General features: G+C 41.4%; 1 protein-coding gene across 3 annotated transcripts in view; it reads right to left on the reverse strand.

Annotated features, from left to right (window-relative positions):
* Nucleotides 1–19,591, reverse strand: part of CACNA2D3 (calcium voltage-gated channel auxiliary subunit alpha2delta 3) — a 1,120,348-nt gene that overhangs the window by 12,538 nt on the left and 1,088,219 nt on the right. The window lies entirely within an intron of this gene.

Genomic DNA, 19,591 nt, shown 5'->3' on the forward strand with positions numbered 1-19,591 from the left:
GTCCTACCTCCCAACATTACAAAAAGCAAAAGACCAACACGAATAAACCCCACCCATCATCTGACCATAGTGCTCCTAGATCCACACAAATCGCACCCAAATTAGTCCACATGGCATTTAGTCCTGAGTAAACCACACCCACATAATCACAATACCACACCTCTTTTTCCAGGACCTCTCAGTTTAATTGGCGGCATGAACTTCATTGTCCTCCCTACTCTCTTAATAAACCCCCCTGACTGCCAGTCATTGCTTCTCTTGTCATTGTAAGATGAGGACACATGTGAAGGTGCGTACACACTGGGCGATTAAAGTGGACAACTGAACGATAACGATATCGTTATCGTTCAGTCGTCAACTTTATCGTACATTTTTAACATCAAAACGATGAACGATAACGACGACGCACGTTCCCGTGGGTCATTCGTCATTATCGTTTATCAAGTAAACATGCAGGCCAACCTGACGATATTGTCAGGTTGCTCCATGTTGGGGAATGGGGGAGAGAAAACTAACTGTCCAGATATATAACAGGCAGCTGAGGTGTCCCTAGTAAAGCCTAATTATATATCAGGGCTGACTGAAAAGTAATGAGACTGATTTTTTTATTCAGAATCAGATGACTGCACAGGATCTGAAACATTTTTCTTTTTCAAAGTAGCGTCCTTCACATTCAATACATTTTTTTGCAGAGGTTCAACAACGATTCAAAGATCTGCAGTAGGCTGTTCTGTGACATCACTTTTAGGGGTCTATTTACTAAGCTGTGTTAGGAGATAAAGTGAACTGTGATAAGGTACCAGCCAATCAGCTCCTAACTGCCATGTCACAGACTGTGTATGAAAAATGGCAGTTAGGAGCTGATTGGCTGGTACCTTATCACCGTTTACTTGATCTCCTAACACTGCTTAGTAAATAGATCCCTTAGTGTTGCAGCTGTGGCATTTTTCACTTCATCATCTGTTGAGAACTTCTTTCCACGTAGTTGTTTATTCAGTGTTGGCAATGCCCAGAAATCACAGGGCGCTAGGTCCGGGCTATATGGAGGGTGTTCCAGTGCTGTCCCATTAATTTCAGTCAGTGCTGGCAATGCAACAGCAGCAACATGTGGCCAGGCTTTGTCTTGGAGTAAAAACCACTGTTTCTTCAGCAAATGTGGTATTTTCTTCCTTGTGGCTCCATGCAAATGGGTTTTCAAGATGTTTGCATAGTAGTCACCATTAATTGTCTGTCCACAGGGAACCCAGTGCTATAGGATCATACCGTGTGCATCAAAGAACAGCAGAAGCGTGACTTTATACGCCGAAGGAATCACACAGGATTTTTTGGGCGGAGGCGAATTTGTGTGTTGCCATACACTGGACTGTTAGGATTCGAATAATAATAACGAATCAACGATTCATCAAACGTCACAATCGATGTCAAGAAATCGGGTATCCTCTTTGACATTTGATTTGTGTTCTTGCACGATTCAACTCCTCGTCCCATCTGCTCTTCTGTGATATATCTGGGTACCCACCTGGCAGACACGTGAAGCATTTTCAGTTCCTTTGTCACAATATGCTGAACCCGTTGGAATGAGATGCCAAATGAAGCCGAAAGTTTGTGTAAAGTTACCCTTCTGTCATTTTGCAACATCTATACAGCTTTGGCAATGTTGACATCTGTAACCGCGGTGGATGGTCTCCCAGAACGCACATTCATCAGTCACTCGCGTATTACCCTCTTTGAAGTGCTTCTACCACCGTAATACTGCAGCACGGCTAATTGTTTCTCCAAGCAGTGCAGGACAGTATCTTAGGAGAGCAGCTGATAAAGGAACAGCTGAAATAAGAAAAAGTACATGATAGAGAACTTCCCGTCTGGACTGGGGTTCATGGTGTAGAGGTCCTCCGTGCGCAAAAAAGTAATCCTTAACCGAAGGCTCACTACATGCGTTTCACCGCGGCTTTATCAAGAAATCTCAACATGTTGGATATACTGTAAGCCTATTTCTTTTTATCAGTGTCTGGGATGGGTGGATGTGACTCTTACTCAGGGAATCTAAAACGTGAACCAAATAACTTGAGGAAAATAAAACCATTAGGCCAGTCAGAGGGGGATACCTTGTCAAAGTATTAGAGGAATCTCATCAGCTTTCACAGTTGGGGAATGGGATGTCGTAGACTAAAAACGTCATCAAGGATAAATGCAATGAAAACAATCTCTAAATACAGTATATCCCCCCCCTTACTATATAAGACAATATTGTCCTTTTCTTCAGTAAAAAATTATGATTTTTGTCCAAGTAATTTAGACAATGAACATTGTTAGATAAATAAACAGGAAACAATACAATAATAGTTCATTGCATTCAGCATTTTACATTAAGGTCTGTGTTCCCACCTGCAAGTTTTGCTCTATAAGCCAAAATAAACGCTAGATGAAGGAGGTTAAGAAAATAAATAGAGAAGAAAATCCCAGCCCAGAGAATTTTCAATTTGAATAAGTGATAGAAATCCTCTTGTTCCGGCATAATGTTTTGCAATTTGCAAAATATTGAGCTTTTGCAGTTTTATTAGATTGATTTGGCAGCCTTAAGTGGCACTCGGTAAGCAGATTTAAATCATAAACAAATGGACAGTACCTCCTGACACAGAGGCACAGAACATTGCTCAGCCATTTGTTAGTCTATCCAATGCCTAAACATTAAGTGTAACACCGGGCACACACTAGACGATATGTCGTCTGATCTAGCGGAACGGACAACATATCGGGTACAATGGCCAGTGTGTACTCGCTATGTCGCTGGCGATGCGCGCTCCTGCAACATTGACCTGCATGCAGGTTTGACGGATGATATTGTCAGCGGGGGCCATGCTGCTGAATGCAGCATGGCCCCCGCTGTTGTGCCGTCGCTCGAGGTCGGAACACACTAGACATAGTATTGAGGGCTGCTTGTCTTCTGACTTTAAGAGTAAATGACAGTAAAATGCTTCTAAAGAATGCTAGCCACCAACATTGATGTGGATGATACATCATTCTAGAGAGTTTGGGCCTCATTTATCAATCATTCATGAGTGGTAAAACTTGTTGTGTATGATAAATGGTGCTCAAGCCGATCAGCTTCCAACTGTTATTTTTCAAACAAATGACAGTTGGGAGCTCATTGGCTGGAGCTCCGTTATTATACGCAATGAGTTTTATCATTCGTTGTGATTGATGAAACATGTTGATAAATAAGGCCCTGAAAGGCTTCTTTATCCTAACTGTTGCAGCATCTCTATAATTCTGAAAAAAAAAAAAAATTATTATTTCAATACACTATACTCTAAAAACACAATAACCTTCTCATTAAGCATAAATGCAGATTGTAGCTAAACAGATTATTACTCAGCAGACTAGCAAAACCCCAGACTGATCAGTCTATTTCTTTAAAGAGAACATATACTGTAGTCTTTTGTTGGAGTACTCTCTTGCTAGGTGGTCACTGTCTTATTACATGCAATCACTTGTAATCCACAATAGGCAAAGGTAACATAATTAACATCTAATGCTGGTCTTTCTTGATTCCACAGAATAATAGCTTCCACCTTTCAATTACAAAGCTCAATGAAAACAGTTCCACTTTAGTAGCACAGTTATCTTTAGCACTTAATAATATCAGTAGCTCAGTCCCAAGTGCACTCTTAATCACCCCTTATATCAAAATTTCTCACATAATGGCTTTATTTCTCTTTATACTAATAGACTCGGTCAACTGATTCAATGGTAGCTCAATCACCACATATACCACTCTGTTAGTATATATTACTCAATATTACAATACACTCTCCGTAGGGACATATAACTTTATCAGTTTAACTCACACAGCCTCCATGGATCTATGCTGTGGCTCCCAGTGCTGACACTCTGCTTCTCCAGATTTCTCAGACACACTGCTGGCGCTTCTGCTGCAGTCCCTAGCACTCTATCAGCTTGTATTCAGTGACTCTGGCACCATCTCAGCATCATCATTTGCCCAGTCTTGTTTCTGAGCCACCTCACCTCTTTATCTAGCTCCGCTCCTCAGCATCCACTGCACATGTGCACACCACAAATTCCTTTCTGGCACTCTGCGGCTCTACCTAGTGGCAGTCTACCATTTTACAGTCTGCCTTGGCTATTATTAGGGCCAGGGTTATCACATGTGCACCTATATTCTGCATGCAAGATACCCTTCGCAAACAGGCATACATTTAACTCTGCATCGTCCCCTTTATCGCCTGAGTCTGAATTATGGATTTAGAGTCTCCTAGGTAACAAAAACAATTTACAGAGATTGCTGGTTCGTTATACAGGGACATCAACATCAAAGTTACTGCAGCTTTGAAGTGAAATAACTGATATGCTTTGTTATTTAAGCATTATGTCATACCTAGGCAGCCTTTTAGCCATTGTTTATGTGTAGCTGGATGTCTGTTTTGGAGTTTATGAAGGAGTATACTCAATGGTCTTTAAAAAATAAAAAATTAAAGATGCCGTAAAAAGTCAGATGAAGAATCAAGTAAGCATTATTCCTATGCAAAAAGTTCATATTCTTGGGCTTTTCTTTAAACGTCAAAATAAAAAAATGTTTGCAAATATTTGTAAACACATTAATCAATCATAGCTCACACCTGCTCGTTTTAGTACACATACCTTTTTCACAAAGTTAAAAATAAAACCCCTATCTATCCTGTAGCAACAAAATATTAACTGCCAAATATAGAATCATACAGAACTTGTTTAGTTTGTGGTTCCTAAAAATATGTGTAAAATTTGACTTTGACCGCTTGATTCATAAGCTCGTCGTGTCTTTCCAAACATGAATAAAGCTTTAGATTTACGAACAGAAAGCAAATTTACCTAATTGTCCGACTTGTCTGATGAATTAGCAGTTTCATCAAAAAAATGAGGTACACACCTCCAATCACTGCAACATTAGCTAAATAATAATACTTGTGACACAAAAAGTTGAACATTGGATGTTTTTGTAATGGTTTAACGTGTTGGCAAGAACTTAAACAGAGGATGAAGACTTTGTAGTGTATATGCAATGCACTGAAATGGTAGGCAAACCTGGGATTGTTGTTGCCCTCCATTCAGGGTTGCATAAAATTTTATTTATTTTTTTTAAATATCAAAAAATTATTTATTTGATTTAAATAGGATTTTTTCTAAAAAAAATGTTTTAAATAAACGTTTAAAAATTTAAAACGTTTAATTAAAATTAAAAAAAAATCCTATTTAAATCCAAAAAATATGATTTATATCAAATATATCCGTTTTTGATGTGAAAACATTAGTTAAAGTTGTGAAATTAATATCAGAGTAAAACACAATATAAACACTAAAGTTAACACAATATGCAGTACATGTGCATTAAAGCGGATCTTTCAGATATACATAACTCTACTTTGGTGTCATAAAACAAAACATCAGATAAGAATTTGTTTATTTGACTATGGGGCATATTTATTATTGTTTGCGGTCAGCATGGGAGAAGGATTCCTTATCCCTGCAATTTGTGGCAATATGAAATACGTATTTGCCAGGATTTATCAATTCTGAGTTGCCAGGAGAGGGGCTCTGATAGGCGCCCGTCCCGGCAATCAGTGAGAAGTAATGTGATCGCATTGCAATATGCTTGGTATAATCCGGAAGCCAGCAGCCCCCCATAGAAACCTGGGTATATAGTCAGGAAAGTGGCGTTCAAAATGCTGACTGCCAGCTTCCCGTCTGTGAAAGCCCGGCATGGAACTAATGATAGGCGTCTAAATACTGACGCCTATCATCAGCCCCAAGCCGAAATCTCGACACACAGGACACCGAACGTAGCTAAGCTGGGTAGCGGGACCTGTTAGCCGTGGGGGGGGGTTAGGTTTAGGGACTCCCAGGGGAACTTAGATTCAAGCACCCCCCAGGAGGGTTAAGCTAGGAGAAGGGGGAGGTTAGGGTCAGGCACCCCCGGGAGGAGGTTGGGGTCAGGCACCCCCCCCGGTAGGGTGTGGCTTATTCTAGGGGAAGGGGAGTTAGGGTTAGGCACACGCCGGGGGAGGCTATGGTTAGGCATCCCCCCCGGGAGGGTTAGGTTCAGGGAGCGGGGAAGGGGGGTTAGGTTTAGGCACCCCTGGGGGTAGGTTAAGGTTAGGCACTAGGGGGGAGGTTAGGGTTAGGCACCCCTAAGGGAGGGTTAGGGGGGGAGGGAGGGAGAGGGGAGGGTTAGTATACTTACCAGGCGCCGTCGGGATCTTCATCTGCCGGACTTCTGGCGTCGGTATTTCATCTGCCGGGCTTAGGTCCAGCAGAATCGGTATGGAATCCCGGCTGCCGCTTGGCCGGCAGTGCGATTCCCGGCAGCGGCAGCCCGACAGATCAGCAGAGCCCGGCAGCGGAAGCCCGACAGTGCTGGAAATGCTGATCGTCCCTAAGGTAAGTATAAACTAACCTAACCCCTTAACCCTCCTTAGGGGTGCCTAACCCTAACCTCCCCCCCAAGTGCCTAACCCTAATCCCCCCTCTAAGTGCCTAACCCTAACCCTCCCCTTCCCCGCTGCCTAAACCTAAGTCCCCCAGGGGGTGCCAAACCCTAACCTCCCCCCGGGGGGTGCCTAACCCTAACCCCCCTTCCCCTAGCCTAACCCTAAGTCCCCCCCGGGTGCCCTAAACCTAACCCTCCCCCCCGCGGCTGTCTGCTCGCGGTGCCCGGCATCCCTTCGATCGGGATGCCGGGCGCCGGTCTCCCGGCGTTGGGTAAATGACAGGCGTCTAGATAAAGGCGCCGGTCATTTATTCCACGCCGGGATAAAGCAGCCGGGAAGCCGGCTGTCGGTATTAATGCAGCCGGTTTCCCGACTGCATACCGGTCCGGCCGTATGTCATACCGATTCCATAATATTTGCGGGTATCCCTCGTAAATGGGAGTTTTCAGGGGATATGCCGGAAATATCCTTTAATAAATAGGCCCCTATATGTGTTAACACATTCATTTTATTTACTCATCCCAAACTACTGGCCTGATTCAGAAGTGGATGCAAATACCATCACAGCTGCGATCTATCATGGATTCGCAATTGCTACAATACATTAAAGAGCCACTCACCTTCCAGTGCTTAGAGACGCCCACGTAAAGCATCTCACATCCGACGCTCACGTACAAAACCAGAAACATCGGAAACATGAAACGCAGATCAGGCGGCCATCAGCCTTTTGAGTAGGTCTAAGCTGTTACAGACACAGCGGGTCTCCAGACTCGCAGGGGGCTCTCCAATTGCGAGCAACGACGCAGTGGCTAATTTATGGTCACCATGAAAACAGTGCTTAAATGCTAACGACACGCCTGTTTTTTACTAACCCCCCTGTTACTTTCCCCAGATGCTGAACACCTATCACACACTTTGCAGGTGAATTCTCTGTGTGAGCGTAATCACAATCCAATCGCTGTGCATGCGCAATAATTAACAAACGTTCAATCTGCGTAAATATCGACATTGCGTCCACATTTGACTCAGCCCCTATAGTTTCTATTTTTAGTCTGCTACAATACTACTCAATCTCTCTCCTGTACCTCTGAATTGCATATAAAAGCCACTGGCTTTAGGAAATTCAAAGAGTGCAATAAAGGAGGCGGTTTTGTATGAGATGTAGTTGGCATCCTGGTGGTCGCGATGCCTGTGCACAGATTACCGGTGCCAGAGTCCTGATGGCAGTCAGAATCCCAGTTCCAGGTTCTGACGGTAAGTATTAGGGTTAGGTGAAGGGTTAGGTTTAGGAGTTAGGGGGAGGGCTGCAGGGAGGGAGGGTTAGGATTAGGCTGTGGGGGGACGTTTAGGGTTAGGCTGTGGGAGGGGAGGGTAAGGGGTTAGTGTTAGTATACTTACGTGGTTGTGTCAGGATTCTGACTATTGGGGTGCCACTGTCGGTATTCTGACCACTGGTATCCCGACCGCCGGGATCCCATACCCAACTAGTTTTAGTGCCGTGCTTGTACGTGGGGCCACCAGCTGGAGCGGCTGTGCTTCCATCCGATGCCGGTTAAGAGGAAGTGGTGCGGCTGTAGCATTTGGCTCGATTCCCCAGCATTAGGGTTATGCTGCTCTAGGGGAGGGCTAGGGTTATCCTGCAAGAGGGGAGGTTAGGGTTAGCCACTAGGTGGAGGATTATGGGTTAGTGATACTCACTGCAGTCGAAACATCTGGCAGTCAACGTCAGCTGATTACCGGACATGGAAGATACCACTGGAGCCGCCAGACTAACATGAGCAAGTCGCCACTGGACCACCAGGAACATTTTCTCAACATTCTAATAATGTCGACATTTCATCAATGTCGACATGATGAATGTTGATGCGGACAATAACGATGCAGATGGCAACATTACGACAATGTCGATCATCTCATGTTGACATAATGAATTTCGACATAACATACTAAGCCCATATACAACATAGTCCATATGCAAACTGGTTTTGCCTTTTAAATGATTGCCCCTTCAAAACATCGTCCAGACTCACTGGGAACTCGCCGATGCCTGCAAGTCGCAGGCTATTACATTTCCCCCATTATGTTGAATATTCCATGGAGACACGTTTTAGGCTTAGCACATCCGTTTTAATATATTTTAACCTGTCTTCATTAAATTTTGCTTTGACTCACACGGTTTCAATATATCTAGAACTTATAATAGGTTTAAGTTGATGAACTTTTTAAAATATTGTACATAGCAACCCCCTTACTATGCTACACCGCATAATATTCAATTCTGTAATAATTTTCGCAGATAAATTAGGCTGACAGGAGGGCTCTCTGAAGAAAAGGGATAATAGGGGAAGAAGACTACATAAAAGAAATGACAGAAAGATAGAGACACACAAACATAAGGACAAAACAAAGGGCATGTTAATGAAAGGTAAGTTTTGCATGGAGACATAGTGATGCCTTTATAGAATATAGTGTATTTGCTATTAAGAATATCAGTATGATCTGCCTCAATAATTGCTCTACAAATAAATAATAATGAAGATAAAAGGCTGCAATAAAATCTTGCCATCTAGTGGTACAATTTAAAATGAAAAATTGCAGAATATGTTTATGGCCAGACCAAAAAATATCTTTCAAATGAAGTATCTCTGTGACATTTGATGTACCCTTGCCACCATCAGCAGCGCTTACTTCTTTTTAGAACAATGTTCCTTTAAATTATGCCATTCATTAAAGGGCACATTTATTAAGCTATTCGGGAAGCCCCTGATAATACATTCCCATAAATGTATTATTACGGAGTCATCGGGACAGGGAATCGTCACGGCAATCAGCAAAAGTAAAGAGATTGCATATGCGTATGCTGCCACAACGGGTTTGCATTCCGAAGCTTGGTAAATCCGACAGCTTCGCAGCCCCCATAGAAACCTATGGGGGCTGCGGCTGATGTCAGAAATGGAAGGATCACAGCAAATATGGAGATATGCAGGGTGATACAGAGGGCGACACAAAGGGCTCTATTTATTAACATTATTTTTACTAAAATAAAGTGAAAAAGAGTGTTTTAGTATCACCTACAGTTACTAAAGGGCAATTGGAGTAGAATTCATAAAATTCTACTCCAAGCCCTAATTATCACTTATATTTAGTAAGCAGATCGCATTTCCCATAATTGTAATGGGAAATGTGATCTGGCCAAAGTTACTAAAAATAAATTGTGAAAAAGTACCGGGGAAAGCCCTGTGATAATAACGCCACCTGGAGCTGGCGTTAGCCAGGGTCTCCCCCGGTTACCGGACTCTTGCTGTGTTCTAAAAGGCAGAGCAGAGCCCGGAGCCGGCCCCAGTGATCAGCTGTGTGGTCTAAATAGACCACATGCTGATCTCTGCTAAACAGACCACATGCTGATCTCTGCTAAACAGACCACACGCTGATCACTGCTAAACAGACCACACGCTGATCACTGCTAAACAGACCACACGCTGATCTCTGCTAAACAGACCACACGCTGATCACTGCTAAACTAAAAACACGCTGATCACTGCTAAACAGACCACACGCTGATCACTGCTAAACAGACCACACGCTGATCACTGCTAAACAGACCACACGCTGATCACTGCTAAACAGACCACACGCTGATCACTGCTATAATAAAAACACGCTGATCACTGCTAAACAGACCACACGCTGATCACTGCTAAACAGACCACACGCTGATCACTGCTAAACTAAAAACACGCTGATCACTGCTAAACAGACCACACGCTGATCACTGCTAAACAGACCACACGCTGATCACTGCTAAATAGACCACACGCTGATCACTGCTAAACAGACCACATGCTGATACACTGCTAAACAGACCACACGCTGATACACTGCAAAAAAAGAAAAAAAATGAGTAAAAAAAAACCTTACCTGAGTCCAGGGACCGGTGATCGGGGCTCCGGTGATGTCTCCACTCTGGGTCCCAGTGCATGATGGGATGTCAGCTGACCAATGCCATGGAGGACATCACCAGAGCACCGATCACTGCAGGTAAGTGTAGGCTTAGCGGCGGGGGAGGGGCTTAGCAACGGTCGGTTGGCGCATGCGAAAATACCGTGATAAGTGTGCAGAGGGGATTCGCAGGGAAGAGCTTTATGGCAAGCTCTGTCCCTGCAAGGGATTTTTAGTAAATCCCTGTGACATTGCCTGAATTCGCAATGCGAGTTCAGTCAGTAATATCACACTACAAATCTGCATTACAAATGCGGATTGTAGTAAATAGAGCCCTATGGATCATCTGAAATATATTGTGTGAATCAGCAATAACAGCTACTTTTGTGTTAAATAGATTATCTCCAGAACAGTGGAGAAAACTCAATATGAACAGAGGATGAAGTCAGGTTTTCAACAAAGGAAAACAACTGTAATCACTCATATGCCCCTCTTGCAAAGCAAGTGCGATTATGCATGAACCTATATCCTTGGAAGACATGTCTGATCTCTCACAATGGGAAACCAACAGATGGACAAAAACAGCTGAAGAAAGTAAGTTTAAATAGAGCCCTTAATATTTACAGGTATCCCCCAAAAACTGGTATTTTTGGGGTATATCCCTCAAATATTATTTTATAAATAGGTCCCTAAATCTGGTCAACTCTTTGGGGTAAATAATACTAAGGTGGGAGTCCTATTAAGAAGTGATGTTGCCCATAGCAACCAATCAGATTCCAGGTATTATCTTCTAGAAGGTGCTAGATAAATGAGAAGTAGAATCTGATTGGTTGCTACGGGCAACATCACTTCTTAACTTGAACTCCCATCTTAGTAAATTTACCCCTTAGAGTGTAGTATTCTGCATTCAACACTTATGGCCAAGTTAGAGAAACAGTTATACACATGAAAATACATAAAAATGTAGCCAGCTACAATTGAGCTAGACTGACATCACTGCACTGTAGTATATGTGGTTTTGTGGATTTCTATGTGGGTGAGAAGAGGCCATTCGAGGGAAGGAAAAATAATTCCCATGTTTTAAGGCAATGAATTTTCATAAGTTAAAATACCTCACAGCATTATAAATAAATCAGGGCTGCTCAATTAAAAAAAAGTTACTTTGGTAAATTCAGCCAAAACTTGATATAAACCAGTTCTCATTTTTGAAAGGTATTTGTTGATTGCATCTATAAAATTATAATAAAAACATGTTTGGAGATAATATATTTCAAATACATTACTAGCCTCTCACATACATGTTTAACTGATGTCAGTGAGCTAAAGTTTTTAATAAAGTGTTTTCTTATCAAACAAATGTCTAATTAATCCATTTGTTTTAAAAAGGGTTTTATTCCCATACTTTATCCAACAAGCAGCGTGTAGCAATAGAATTATAGTTGTGGTCAGTTATTATTTTGTTTATTATTTTAAAGAAGATATGATGGTTTTCTTTCTTCTACATTTGTAACGGTAAATGACTTACGCAGAAATATCGGTACAGATTCCAAGCACAACATGTACATGACCTTCAGAACCCTTGATGTTTGAGTTTTGGCCTTGCACAAATATGCGATTACAATGTAGTGTTTTTCCAATGTAGGCACAAGTCCGCTAGGGTTTAGATTGACCAACAAATTCATATTGCATTAACCTAAGCTTGGATTTGCTTGAACCCAAGTCTCTAGAGATGAAACCAGACACAACTTCTAAGCTAGGATCATCCCGCAACTTTGGACGGTTTATAATTATACTCTGTTATTTTAATGTCTGTGTTTAACTGAGTTCTACATTTTTTTTTTGTATTTTTTGTTACGTTTTCCTTTGTAGCCAGGGCACGCTGTGGTAGCACAATAAGAAAACCCTCACCTCTTTTTCATGCTTTTTCCATATGCGCTAACAAGATTAACCGCATTTTTATTTTTTTTGCTCTTTTTTCTTTTTCCTTTAAAAAAATAAGCTAATCTGAGAACTACACTGGAAACCTAAATGTGAATTTCTTCCAAAATCACTAAACGCTGAGCAGAACGACACATTTTTTATTTAAAATCTATGCACAGTTAACCACTGAACACTACTGCTTAAAGCACAGGTTCCCAAACTCTGTCAGTACAGTCCAGCTTTTAAGGATATCCATGCTTAAGCAAAGGTGACTTAATTAGTACCTCAGTCAATTTGATTTAATCATATGAGCTCAAGATGTATAACCTTAAAACCTGGACTGTAATGGCAGTTTGGGAACCTTTGGATTAAAGCATGCTCAAGAAGATCACATAAATGTGGCAGCTAATGAGTTAAATCATCAAAATAGCTTTAAAGTTAATTTATTTAAGATTTGTTGGTTATCAATACATACAATAGTCTTTTAGCAGTTACAGATGTGTCCTGATCAGTGCCATAACAGGGCTTTATTGCGCCCTGTGCTGGTCACGCCACCAGAGTGCATGACGTTATGAGAAGGCAGTGGGGTAGCCAGCGCTGGGAATTACAGCACTGCCCGAAGCATCCCCAGGATGATCCAGGTGGCTGTACAGGCAGAAGAGTGCATGGCTAGAGCTTCCAAAGGAGACTCCAGGCCGCAATGCAGCAGTGATTCTGGCTGAAAAGGAAACACAAATATTTCTATCTGATAATGAAAACTACAGAAAACTAAAAGGTGATCCCACAAATTATTTAAAAAAAGTTTCTAGAAGAAAGACTACATTTGGGCATCATCAATAAAAAATAATTTGATTTCCTTGCCACCAAAAATCCAAAATTACCCACCTTTTGTTACCTTCCGAAACTGCATAAGCATTGTGTCAATCCTCCATGAAGACCAAACGTATACGGGATAGATTCCATTACATCCAATTTGTCTAAATACATTGACAACTTTTTGCAGAAAATTGACTGCCAACATAAAAGCTACTTGAAAGACACCATGCACATCTTAAAAATAGTAGCGAAAATGGAATTAAAAGACACCTATATTTAGTGTACAAGTGACGTCACATCCTTATACACATGTATAAAACATGATATTGGATGTGAATCAGCTAGATACTACTTATCTACCTCAACCAGCCTTTAATAGGTCATCACAATAATTTCTGGTACAATGGCGAATTCTACAATCAAATAAAAGGCACAGTTATGAGTACATCTTTTGCACTAAGCTATGCAAACCTCTGTCGCAAGATGGAAGGAAGAAAAAATATGGAAGAATAACCCATACAAGAAACACCTGATTAGCTGGAATAGATATATTGATGACCTTTTTTTTCATGTGGAATGGGTCATAAACAACACTCAGAGAATTCATCAACTATATGAAAAAGAACCACGGAGGTCTAAAATTCACCTCAGTAACAAGCCAGGAGATGGTTGTTTTTTTAGACCTAGAAATCTTTATCAAAAATAATACCATCCAAACTAGAACAAATACAAAGGAAGTAATCGGAAACAATGCATTATCCAATGCATTAAGTGCCAGCCACGCTGCTATTTGATATAATGAGCAGCTCTGTAAAATGACTAGATAATACAAAATGACTAGATAATATTCCTGGAGGACAGTTTCAAAGGATCAAACAAAACTGTACAGAAAGTGAAAGATTCTATATACAAAGCCAGACTATGAAGAACAAATTTGTTGAGAAGAACTACAAAAAAGAAAGTCTACAAAAGCAAATTAACAACATACTGTAACCAAACTGGACAGAGAAGATCTTATACAGTACAAATATAAAAAACAAAGAAGGATGATTTCCAATTGGCCTTCATAATGCAACATAATTGTAACCAGAACCTTCATAGGAAGATCTTAAAGCAACACTGGCACATTCTGGGATTGGATGAACAACTAAATTACTTTTTAACGAACAAGCCAGAAATCATATATAAAAAAGCTAAGAATTTAAAAAAGCTACATCCCAACTAAAAAACAGTCACAAACAAATAAAAAAGGAATCTATGCCGGATGTTTTGTACTATTTCCGGCTTCTGTACGTTCCACATGTTGGAACGCAACGCGACAGTCCCCTACTTATTAAGTGTATAAGTTTAGTTGGGCTCCATATTTACAGTTAATATGTAAATAACTTAAGTTGGTGAGGTGGACACTACAGTGACTGTGACTGACTTAACATATTTGGTATGTGATTTCGTGTTGCTATGTTAATTATGGTTGATTGGTTGTTATACAGGTGTCTTCTATTGGCATTTGGGAGGGGTATATAGGCTGGTCTGGTGTGACTGTGAAGTTACTTGTCTTTGGTGGTGTTTGTGTAGTTTGGATTCTTTATGTCTTGACAAAGGTCCAGGAGGACCGAAACGTCGACCTGATTATCGCTTGAAGAATATGTGAGCTTCAATAAATAATGTTTTCACTTTTTCAGTACTGAGAGTGCCTATCTATGTGCATGTTTTTAATATATATATATATATATATATATATATATAGTCAGGTCCATAAATATTGGGACATTGACAGAATTTTCATATTTTGTCCTCTATTCACCACCACAATGGCTTTGAAATGAAACAAACAAGATGTGATTTAACTGCAGACTTTCAGATTTAATTTGAGGGTAATTACATCCAAATCAGGTGAACGGTGTAGGAATTACAACGGTTTCTATATGCGCCTCCCACTTTTTAAGGGGCCAAAAGTAATGGGACAAACTAAACAATCCTAAATCTAACTTTCACTTTTTAATACTTTGCTGCAAATCCTTTGCAGGCAATTACAGCCTGAAGTCTGGAACGCATGGACATCACCAGAAGCTGGGTTTCATCCCTGGTGAAGCTCTGCCAGGCCTCTACTGCAAATGTCTTCAGTTCCTGCTTGTTCTTGGGACATTTTCCCTTCAGTTTTGTCTTCATCAAGTGAAATGCATGCTCAATTGGATTCAGGTCAGGGGATTGACTTGGCCATTGCATAACATTCCACTTTTTAGCCTTAAAAAACTCTATGGTTGCTTTTGCAGTATGCTTCGGGTCATTGTCCATCTGCACCGTCCAATGAGTTCTGAAGCATTTGACTGAATATGAGCATATAATATTGCCCGAAACACTTCAGAATTCATTCTGCTGCTTTTGGCAGCAGTCACATCATCAATAAATACAAGGGAACCAGTTCCATTGGCAGCCATACATGCCCACGCCATGACACTACCACCACCATGCTTCACTGATGAGGTGGTATGTTTTGGATCATGAGCAGTTCCTTTCCTTCTCTTCCCATCACTCTGGTACAAGTTGATCTTTGTCTCATCTGTCAATAGGATGTTGTTCCAGAACTGTAATGGATTTTTTAGATGTCGTTTGGCAAACTCTAATCTGGTCTTACTGTTTTTGTGGCTCACCAATGGTTTGCATCTTGTGGTGAACCCTCTATATTCACTCTTGTGAAGTCTTCTCTTGATTGTTGAGTTTGACACATATACATCTACCTCCTGGAGAGTGTTCTTGATTTGGCCAACTGTTGTGAAGGGGTTTTTCTTCCCCAGGGAAATAATTCTTTTGTCATCCACCACAGTTGTTTTCCGTGGTCTTCCGGGTCTTTTGGTGTTGCTGAGCTCTCCGGTGCGTTCTTTCTTTTTAAGAATGTTCCAAACAGTTGATTTGGCCATACCTAATGTTTTTGCTATCTCTCTGATGGGTTTGTTTTGATTTTTCAGCCTAATGATGGCTTGCTTCACTGATAGTGATAGCTCTTTGGATCTCATATTGAGAGTTGACAGCAACTGATTCCAAATGCAAATGTCACACCTAGAATCAACTCCAGACCTTTTACCTGCTTAATTGATAATGAAATAACGAGGGAATAGCCCACACCTGTCCATGAAATAGCTTTTGAGTTGATAGTCCCATTACTTTTGGGTCCTTAAAAAGTGGGAGGCACATATTGAAACTGTTGTAATTCCTACACCGTTCACCTGATTTGGATGTAATTAAATCTGAAAGTCTGCAGTTAAAGCACATCTTGTTTGTTTCATTCAAAACCATTGTGGTGGTGAATAGAGGACAAAATCTGAAAATTATGTCAATGTCCCAATATTTATGGACCTGACTGTATATAAAGCAATACCGTATATAATCCCAATAGTGATTTTTTACAATGAGTTTACCACTCATTTTATACCCTCTTCCAGGACATCATTTCCATACCTTTTAGATATTAATAAAGTTTTTTTAAGTATAAATATAGGATCTTCCTAGTGATCCACTATCCTTGACAAAGTGCTACAGCATGAAACGCGTTCTAAAGCGACTCAGACGAGAACCGGAAGTTCGGGAGTGACATCATCAAAAGGCGCCCATGGCCAGAAGCTTGCTCCAGAATGGGCAGGAGACCAGCCGGTGGAATCAGAGGAAGACACCAAAGGTAGGCAGTGATAGGGTCAGTTAGACTAGATCCTGCATGGTGTTCTATTGGGTTGGGTATGAAATACCGGTGGCTCTGCTGACTAGCCTAACATTCCTCCAATAGGGGTGTCTATCCCTAGACTCCCCGCGGTGGTGCCTAACCCCCCCTCCCTGCAGCCTTACCCTAACCCTCTCCGAGGAGGTGCCTATCCCTAATTTCCCCAGCGGTTCCCTAAACCCAATCCCCCTTCCCTGGGGTAACCGGGCATACTTACCGGATCCATCATTCGGGATCCGGTGGTCGAGATGCCGATGCCAGTATCCTGATCCTCTTCGGGATAGCGGCATCGGCATCCCGTCTGCCGGCATACACAGTACATCCCATTCTTTTTACCACCCAGCAGCAAATTACTTAGGAATCCTGCAACTTCAATACCAATGATTGCAACTAATTCAAAAAGAACTATAAACATTGAGAGCTAGGCTAGTTCAATTGTTTTTAATATATGGTATTGCATTTTAAAATTGCAATTTATTTTTATTTCATTCTCTTTTTTAAATTTACACATAGCGCTCTGCCTGTATGTTTATCATTGTACCATTTAATTTACAGAGCTGCTCATTATATCAAATAGCAGCGTGGCTGGCACTTAAGAGAATATCTGGCTACAGAGTGCTGTTCCAGGCACCATGCTAGCCAGATGCAGGGGACATGGAGCAGCGAAATTGCATAGAGAAACAATGGCGCATAAAGTGCATAAATCAGTGTAGTGACAGAAATTATACAACAAGTACCGTGTACATGATAAGATAAAAATATTTATATAATTTAATAGACAACAAAACTTAAAAACACCAATTCATAATATTGCACATGATAACCTGATATGAATAATGCTGGTATTTTCTTGATTTGCCTCTGAGGAAGCTGTCAGCAGACAGAGAAACGCGTTAGTCCAGTCCACCAGCCCGAATTCATTTATCACTGGATATATATTACCTACTATTGGAAAAAGAAAAATCCAGTCACAACACAGACTCGAGCTACACTCTCAAAAGCTGCTCCAGACCACCTGTCACAAGCTGTGGGCTTTACAACACAGCAAGGGACTGCACGGGCTGCAGGATATTACAAACCCCGCTGGAACTGCCATTTCATCCCTAATCCAATGGTGCCGGTAATTAGCATCTATGTATCTTATGGACTTTATGTGATCACATTTCCAGTGACAGAGCTTTTTAGGATTATTTCTGGTGGACTTTTTATACCTTTATAGATCAACTATACCAGCATTACTCATATTAGGTTATCATGTGCAATATTATGAATTTGTGTTGTTAAGTTTTGGTGTCTATTAAATTTTATATGTATTTGATCTTATCTTTTACACGGTTCGTGTTGTATAATTTTTATCACTACGGTGATTTAGGCACTTTATGCGCTTTCTCTATTTCTATTTTTACTTAACAGTTTTTCCCCCAGGTGACTGCCTTGGTAATACGGCAGCAATATATTGTGCATATATCACAAGCGTTATTCAGTTGCTGATTGAGGTGACTCTAGGCAGCGGCACTTTTTCTTGTTGCCTGGTTAAACCCGCAACCTACACTGTGATCGACTTTTCCCTGTGTCTGCGATGCGACTACGACACAAAATTGAAAGAAAAAGTCAGTACGTTGCTCTTCTTGGACCATTTGTCGTGCCGGGCATCTAGCACCATATGGAGCAAATACGCGAGGTGTATGAGGGAACATCTGTATAATAATTATAAAGTAATGTTGCGCTGAAATATTTTTGCAGAATCACTTATTTAATCAATCAGACATAGTATACAATGACAATTTATTACCATTTGAGGAGCCACTGAGATGAAGCCATTGTTCTGTGTTATCAGTTATTTTGCCTGCAGTTATTGCCTGAAGTTTACTTGTAATGGGATTACTGACAAGAAGTCTGAGGTGTGTGTTGGAAAATATCTTCCCCACTTAAACTATTTTTGCACACCCACCTCTGTCTTTTCTCCCCTAGCTCATATTCCTTTCCACGGTCGTTCTTAGCATTTTTCTAACTTAATTATATGAAGAGACGGCTCCTATCTTTTTCCAGCTGGGAGCAGTCCGTGCAGCAGTCTGGTAAGCAGCTCCTGTTCTCTTCAGCCTCTGCCAGGTGCATTGTGCAGGGCCTGCGACCGGCGCAAGCACAGAAGCACCGGCTTCTAGGGGCTGCAGCCGATGTAGTCCCTAGAAGGCGGATATGGCTCACAGCAAGGCAGAGGAGTGTCTACCTATTGAAAGCGCTCACTCTGCTAATCGCAGTCTGGGGAAGAAAACACCTCCCCTGCCTGTCTTGTGTGTGATTAGCAGACAGCACTTCTAATAGGAAGCCACTGCTAGTGCCTGGAAACACTTGCTGAGGGTATTGGATTTTACTTGGGGGGGCTGCAGCCCCGCAGTTCCTAGGTAAAATCCGATACTGATTATATGTACCTTTCTAGCCCAAGCTTTTATTTTCTATACTCAGTGATCTTTCTGTTTGTACTAACCATTCATTTTGATTAACTTCACTCTCTGCTTTCCCCAGCTTTCCTTTCCCATCCCTGTAGCTCTGTCCTTCTCCCCAAGATCTCATTTCACAACCCAGCTCTTGTAAATGTCACCCGCATCTCTCCATTTAACCCCTGCCATCTGAAACCCCCATCCATAGATCTGTTCCTCTATAGACCATACAGTTGACAGCAAGATCTTCATCTTTCCTGACTCCATGGTGGACCACTATTGGA

The sequence above is a fragment of the Taudactylus pleione genome, unplaced genomic scaffold (assembly GCF_031769625.1).
Source record: "Taudactylus pleione unplaced genomic scaffold, aTauple2 ptg000217l, whole genome shotgun sequence".
NCBI classification, from domain to species: domain Eukaryota; kingdom Metazoa; phylum Chordata; class Amphibia; order Anura; family Myobatrachidae; genus Taudactylus; species Taudactylus pleione.